This window comes from Schistocerca nitens, chromosome 8, assembly GCF_023898315.1.
Source record: "Schistocerca nitens isolate TAMUIC-IGC-003100 chromosome 8, iqSchNite1.1, whole genome shotgun sequence".
Taxonomy (NCBI): Eukaryota; Metazoa; Arthropoda; class Insecta; order Orthoptera; family Acrididae; genus Schistocerca; species Schistocerca nitens.
Window position 1 is genome coordinate 201,093,612 of NC_064621.1, and position 7,945 is coordinate 201,101,556.

Genomic DNA, 7,945 nt, shown 5'->3' on the forward strand with positions numbered 1-7,945 from the left:
CAGTTTTATTGGTTTCAAAGAGCAAACACAATATAAATTCTCTTGGGATGGGTGAGTCCAGATACACAGCAATGGCTGCTACTGAAGAAAACATCCATATTTATACACGACAAGCCAAATTCCGTTGTATGGAAAAGAGGACTTCTCATAGTTCTATGGTTTATCCCATGCCTTGTTTGTCTTGAACAGTTTGCTGGTAGGATGATTGTGTCACTATGTCTCAATGTGAGCTTTAATATTTCTGATTTTCATATGAAGAATTTTTTTGTTAAATATACATTTTAGGAAGTAAAGAGAATGTACGCTCTCAGAATTTAATTATGGCGTAGTAAACATCTTGATACTGCACTATGCCTCTTTCTTAGTGACTGCCTTTGTTGGATCCCCTCTATAATCATATGTGATTAGGATACCAGGCTGACGAGCAGTACTCCAGAATCCTTAAAATTCTTCTATTTACATTGTCATCTGATTCTCCTAAAACTAATTTTATATGGTCTTTCCATATCACTCAAGACAGATATTCCAAAATACTTTAGTTGATGCAGTTCCCATTGAATCTTTTGCCTATCTTGTAATCGAACCATGGTGGCTGTTTCTGTCACTGGTGGACAGTGTGTTACATTTACTAATGTTGATGGTCAGCTGTCAGTTCCTGCACCAAATGTTGATCCTCTGGAGGTCTCCATCCATTATCTGCAGATGACATCTCAGAGTTTTCACTAAAATCGTGACTTCATAAGTACGTGCTTGGGGAGCATGGTGCTCATAGTCATTGCGACACTCGATCCTTTCCTGTGCTGCATTCCTATCTCTGATTATCAAGTTTCTCAGACTTGGTCTGTAGCAAGGATTCCTTAGTTATGATCTGTCTTTTCCGTGGGGGCACTTATCGTCACTGCCTAATTGCTTTTTCCAAACTTTCTTTTTTTCACTCGTACACACTGAAGCACCAAATAAACTGGTTTAGGCACGCATATTCAAAAACAGAGATATGTAAACAGGCAGAATATGGTGCTGTGGTCAGCAATGTCTACATAAGATAACAAGTGTGTGTTGCAGTTGTTGGATCGGCTACTGCTGCTACAATGGCAGGTTATCAAGATTTAAGTGATTTTGAACGTGATGTTATAGTCAGTGCACAAGCGATGGAACATGGCATCTCCAATGTAGCGATGAAGTGGGGATTTTCCTGTACGACCATTTCACGATTCTACTGTGAATATGAGGAATACGATTAAACATCAAATCTCCGACATCGCTGCAGCCAGAATAAGGTTCTGCAAGAATGGGACCAATTATGAATGAAGAGAATCATTCGATGTGACAGAAGTGCAATCCTTCCGCAGATTGCTACTGATTTCAATGTTGGGACATCAAAAAGTGACAGAATGTGAACCATTCAATGAAACATCATCGTTATGGGCTTTTGGAGCAGAAGGCCCACTCGTGTACTCTTGATGACTGTGTGTCACAGAGCTTATCTCCTTGCCTGGACCCGTCAATACAGACATGGGATGTACTCACTTGGGCGGTACACATACTAAAATTGGAACGATACAGAGAAGATTAGCATGGCCCCTGCGCAAGGGTTACATGCAAAATTGTGAAGTGTTCCACATTTTTGCATGCCCAAATGGCAGTTTACTGAGGCTCACTGGCAGCTTTACTCCTCCCTGACAACCTTCGAAGAACAAGATTTCCCCAGTTGTGATGTCCAGGTGGACTATCTCACCAATGTTATCCTTATTGCTGCAGAACGTTCCATTCCTTGCACTTCCTCTTTACCACATTGTGCCCCAGTCCCTTGGTGGACTGAGGCATGCCACGACGCAATTTGCGCACGGAGACATGCTCTCCACGTTTCTATCCATCATCCTATGATGGCATACTGCATTCGTTATAAAAAGATGCATGTAAAGTGTCGTCGCATTCTTCGGGATAGCAAACAAGCTAGCTGTATTTCATTCACTAATTCTTTTAACAGTTCCATCCCTTCCTCTGTCGTGTGGGCCAACCTCTGACGGTTCTCTGGGACCAAGACCATTCACCCATTTCTGGCCTCACGGTAGCAGACGATGCTATCGTAGACCCTATTGCTATCTCCAACACCTTGGACCACCAGTTTGCAGAAGTTTCGAGCTCTTCCCACTATCACCCTGCCTTCCTCCATCAGAAACGAGTGGAGGCGGCTTGGGTTATACCCCTCTCTTCTCCGAATCATGAGTGCTACAATGCTGCCTTTACTATGATGGAGCTCGATTGTACTCTCAGCTCAACCTGATCCTCCACCCCAGGGCCGGACGTCATCCACATTCAGATGTTGCAGCACCTTTCTCTTGTGGGCAAGCACTTTCTGCTTAACACGTACAACCGCATCTGGGCAGGGGGCACATTTCCCGGATGCTGGCGTGAAGCCATCTTCATACCCATACCTAAGCCTGGTAAGGACAAAAATCTTCCTTCTAGCTACCACCTCATCTCTCTTACCAGCTGCATTGGCAAGGTGATGGAACGTAAGATTCATGACCAGCTGGTATGGTGGCTCGAGTCTTGCAATTTACTGACGAATGCACCGTGTGGATTTCAAGCAAGGCGTTCTGCAGTTGACCATCTCGTTACTTTGCCCACCCATGTCATGAATGGTTTTCTGCAGAAATCCCAGACTGTGGCCGTGTTTTTCTATTCGGGGAAGGCCTACGACACCTGCTGGAGAACTGGTATCCTCCGTACCCCTTACACGTGGGGATTCCATGGCTGTCTGCCACATTTCCTTCAGGCATTTTTACAAGATCGAGTTTTCAAGGTGTGTGTGGGTTCTGCTTTTCGGACACTTTTTTCCAGGAAAACGGTGTGCCTGAGGGTTCCGTCCTGAGTATCGTCCTCTTTGCTATCTCCATTAACCCTATCATGGTCTGTCTCCCACCGAGCATCTCCGGCTCCCTTTTTGTTGACGATTTTGCCATCTATTTCAGTTCTCCACAGACCTGTATCACTGAACAGCATCTTCAGCGGTGTCTTGATCGTCTTTACCCCTGGAGCATCGCCCATGGCTTTCGCTTTTCCACTGACAAAACCATCTATATGAATTTCTGGCAACGCAGGTGGTCTCTCCCACTATCTTTACATCTTGGGCCTGTTGCCCTTCCGTTCATTGAAACTACGAAATTCCTGGGGCTCATGTTCAATAGGAAATTCTCTTGGTCCTCCCATGTATTGTACCTGGCAGCCTTCTGAACATGGTTCCTCAATGTCCTATGTGTCCTCAATGGTACTTCCAGGGGTGCCGATTGAACCACCCCCCTCCATTTGTACCAGTCCCTTGTCTGTTCGAAACTCGACTATGGGTGCTATGTTTATGCATGTGCACACCCGTCCCTCTTATGCTGTCTCAACACTATCCACCAATGTGGCATCAGTTTGGCCATGGGTGCCTTTTACACCAGCCCGGTTGATGTGTCTATGCTGAAGCTGCTGAATTATCCCTGTCCTACCGCCGTGACTTTCTCTTCAGCAGGTATGCATGCCATTTGTGTGCCATGCATGGCTACCCATCCTATGCATCCTCCTTTGATGATTCCTTTGATCGTCAGTATGGGGCTCATCCTTCTTCTCTGTAATGTCCTAGAGTCCGCTTTCGGCACCTGCTACAGTGGCTTAACTTCACACTACCTGCACCTTTCCCGGTGGGTGTGAATCCTTCACCACCTTGGCTTTGTGAAGCAGTCCATGTTAGCCTTGGCTTTCATTTGCTTCCTAAGGACACTACTTCAGCCTCAATCTATTGCCTTCAGTTTCACGACCTTCGCATGGAACTTTGCGATAGTACCTTTGTATACACTGATGGCTCTGGGACTGACCATGGGGTTGGGTGTGTCTTCGTCATTGGCACCCGTGTCTTTTGATATCGGCTTCCAGCACACTCCTCAGTATTTACAGCTGAGCTCTTCACCTTATATAGGGCCACGGAGTACATCCGGCGACACAGCCTTTTCAGTTGTGTCCTCTGCTCAGACTCACTCAGTGGCCTTCAAATTCTATGTGTGCTGTACACCGTCCATCCGTTAGTGTAGCGGGTCCGGGAAAACTGTCAACTGCTCTCTCTTGGTGGAGCCAGTGTGGTGTTTCTGTGGGTTCCTGGTCATGTCGGTCTACCAGGAAATGAGGCTGCTGACGCTGCTGCCAAGGCTGCAGTCCTCGTACCTCAGCCTGCGAGTACCTATATTCCCTCTGACGATCTCTGTGTTGCCGTCTGTCAGGAGGTGGTGTCCCTTTGGCATCGCCAATGATCCTCCCTGCACAGGAATAAGCTCCGGCTTATTAAGCCTCTCCCAGCAGCTTGGATGACCTCCTCTTGGCCCTCCTGGTGGGAGGGGGTTATTCTATCTTGGCTGTGTAGTGGGCACTGTCTTTTTAGCCGTCGTCATTTGCTAAGTGGCACTACCCCACTACTTTGTACACATTGCACTCAAGTTTTAACTGTCTGCCACTTCCAGATGGAATGTCCATTCTTTACGTTCCTGTTCGGATTTGTCATCTGAGTTATCGGCCGTTTTTGCAAATGACGCATGGGCTGTCTACCACGTCTTACTTTTTATCTGCCAAAGCAATATGGCGAAGGCCATTTAATTTTTAGTTTTGGACCTCTGTTTCTGTATGGTGTCTTTTTTAGCCCTTTTCCACGTGCCTGTTTTTAGCTGTCTTCTATTACATCAATTGGGACTTACGTATAGTCGTTTTTAACTCCTCTCTGTATTCGTGTTCTATAGTTTTGACTTGGGCACGTATGACCCCAGTTGTTTTTCGCCCTAAAGTAAATCAAAACCAAAACTGATATTGGACTGTTGATGACTGGAAACATGCTGCCTGGTTGGATGAGTCTCATTTCCAGTTGTATCGAGTGGATGGACGTGCATGGTATGGTGACAACCTCATGAACCCATGGACCCTGCATGTCAGCAGGGAACTGATAAAGCTGGTGGAGGCTCTGTAATGGTGTGGGGTGTGTGCAGTTAGAGTGATATGGGACCCCCGATATGTCTAGGTAAGACTCTGACAGGTGACATGTACATAAGCATCCTGCCTGATCACCTGCATCCATTCATGTCCATTGTGCATTCAAACAGACTTTGGCAATTCCAACAGGTCAGTGTGACACCCCATTCATCCAGAATTGCTACAGAGTGGCTGCAGAAACACTCTTCCGAGTTTAAACACTTCTGTTGCCCACCAAACTCCCCAGACATGAACATTGTTGAGCATATCTGGAAGGCTTTGCAACATGCTGTTCAGAAGAGATCTCCATCCACTTGTTCTCTTATGGATTTATGGCCAGGCCTGCAGGATTCATTGTATCGGTTCCCTCCAGCCCTACTTCACACAATAGTAGAGTCCATGACATATAGTGTGGTAGCACTTCTGCGTGCTTGCCGGGTCCCTACACAATATTAGGCAGGTGTACCGGTTTCTTTGGCTCTTCAGTGTGGGTGACTTACAGTTGGCCACCATTATTACAAGATGGGGGATCATGGGGGATTTCTCCGCAATGGATTTCACTCCATCTCTCTCGACTTCTGCCCAAAAACGGAAACGTGACCAGCTACCAGTGACAAAAGTACTACCGCCTGCCCCACAGTTCCTCGTCGTTTCTCGATCTGAGGACGGAAAGGATTTTTCCTCTGTCAACCCTTTCGTTATCCAGAAGGGCGTCGATGCCATAGCCGGATCTGTCAAATCCTGTACCAGGTTGCGTAACGGTACCTTATTACTCGAAACTGAGAGCGCCTTTCAGGCACAAAAACTGCTTCGGGCCACACTCCTGTACACATTCCCTGTCCGGGTGGAGGCTCACCGAACTTTGAATTCGTCTCGTGGTGTGGTCTACACTAGGTCCCTCGACGGTTTGACTGACGAGGAGATTCAATCTTTCCTCGCTGAGCAGGGCGTGACGGCTGTCCATAGGGTCATGAAAAAGGTCAACAATGACCTTGTACCGACCCGGACACTTTTTTTGACCTTCGATAGTGTTCAGCTGCCATCGCGCATCAAAGCGGGCTACGAGGTTATTTCTGTTCGCCCCTATGTCCCGACACCTACGCGCTGCTACCAGTGTCAGCGTTTCAATCACACTCGCCAATCTTGTTCCAATGCGGCTAAATGTGTCACTTGTGGCATGGATGCCCATGAGGGTGACTGTCCACCTCCGTCTCCTCGTTGTGTGAACTGTCAGGGTGACCATGCTGCATCCTCCCGCGACTGTCCTGTCTATAAGGAAGAACGCTGTATCCAGGAAATTCGGGTCAAAGAGAAAGTGTCCACCTCGGCTGCTCGCAAGCTATTGGCTAGTAGGAAGCCCACGCTGCTCCCAGCGGGGAAATACAGTACTGTCCTCGCCTCTCCTCGAACTACCAGGGAGGTGGCAACCCAGACCTGCGATCTGACCTTCAGCACCACGGTCGTCCGTTCGGCCAGTGCTAAGATCGCGCGGTCGACGTCTCCTCTTCGTCCCATCACCCCACAGACACCAGCCCCTTCATCAGCTTCTGCTAAGACGAAGACCCAGAAGTCAGATGCACGGGCCTTCAAGAAGGAACCGTCCCGTGCAGACTTCCTACGTACCTCGACCTCCCAGCCTTCGTCCGGTACTTCCACCAAACGACCATCCAAGAAGGCTAATAGGAAGCACAGTTCTCCTTCTCCGCCACGGCGCATTTCTTCTCCTGCGCCACCCAGCGGTTGCCGCCCCAGGCCGTCATCCCTTTCGCCTGGCCGCACCGCTGGTAGCCGAACATCTGGCCGTTCACCGGCGGAGGAAGCTCCCCCTCCCGGCCATCTTCCCAAGATGGCCGATGAACCTATAGACCCAATGGACGATGACTGTCCGCCTACTGATAGCGGCGGCAGTGCTCGCTCGAAGCAAGGCCCTCAGCGGCCTTCGAGGTGACCCCTTCTTTCATTTTCCTTTTTTCTTACGATGGCACTTATTCACTGGAATATTCGCAGCATTCGCTCCAACCGAGAGGACTTGAAGTTGCTGCTTCGCTTGCACCGTCCGCTCGTCGTAGCCCTCCAGGAAACGAAGCTACGCCCATGCGATCAAATTGCCTTGGCACACTACACCTCTGTGCGTTTTGACCTACCCCCTGTGGTAGGTATCCCAGCTCATGGAGGGGTTATGTTGCTGGTCCGGGATGATATTTACTACGATCCCATCACGTTGCACACCGGCCTGCAGGCAGTTGCCATCCGCATTACTCTCCCCACTTTTACATTTTCCATTTGTACCGTTTACACTCCATCGTCGTCTGCCGTTACCAGGGCAGACATGATGCAACTTATTGCTCAGCTACCTGCACCATTTTTGTTAACTGGAGACTTCAATGCCCACCATTCCCTTTGGGGCTCTCCAGCATCCTGCCCGAGGGGCTCCCTGTTAGCAGACCTTTTCAACCAGCTCAATCTTGTCTGCTTCAATACTGGCGCCCCTACTTTTCTTTCGGATACATCTCACACCTATTCCCATTTAGATCTCTCTATATGTACTCCCCAACTTGCACGCCGGTTCGAGTGGTATGCTCTTTCTGATACATATTCGAGCGACCACTTCCCGTGTGTTATCCATCTCCTGCAGCATACCCCCTCTCCGTGCTCATCTAGTTGGAACATCTCCAAAGCAGACTGGGGGCTCTTCTCTTCAAGGGCGACCTTTCAGGATCAAACATTCCCAAGCTGCGATAGTCAGGTCGCACACCTCACGGAAGTCATTCTCTCTGCTGCTGAATATTCCATCCCTCACCCTACTTCTTCTCCACGTCGCGTACCGGTCCCCTGGTGGACCGCAGCATGTAGAGACGCTCTACGTGCTCGTCGACGTGCTTTACGCGCCTTTAAACGCCACCCTACAGTGGCGAATTGTGTCAACTATAAACGATTACGTGCACAGTGT

The 7,945-nt window shown here is 48.6% G+C and overlaps 1 non-coding gene across 1 annotated transcript; it reads left to right on the forward strand.

Moving 5' to 3' along the window:
- The first annotated feature begins 1,519 nt into the window (after positions 1-1,519).
- LOC126199979 (U6 spliceosomal RNA) lies at positions 1,520-1,626 on the forward strand. The gene has a single exon (XR_007540171.1). It is a non-coding gene; the product is annotated as a U6 spliceosomal RNA (small nuclear RNA).
- The last annotated feature ends 6,319 nt before the right edge of the window (positions 1,627-7,945 follow it).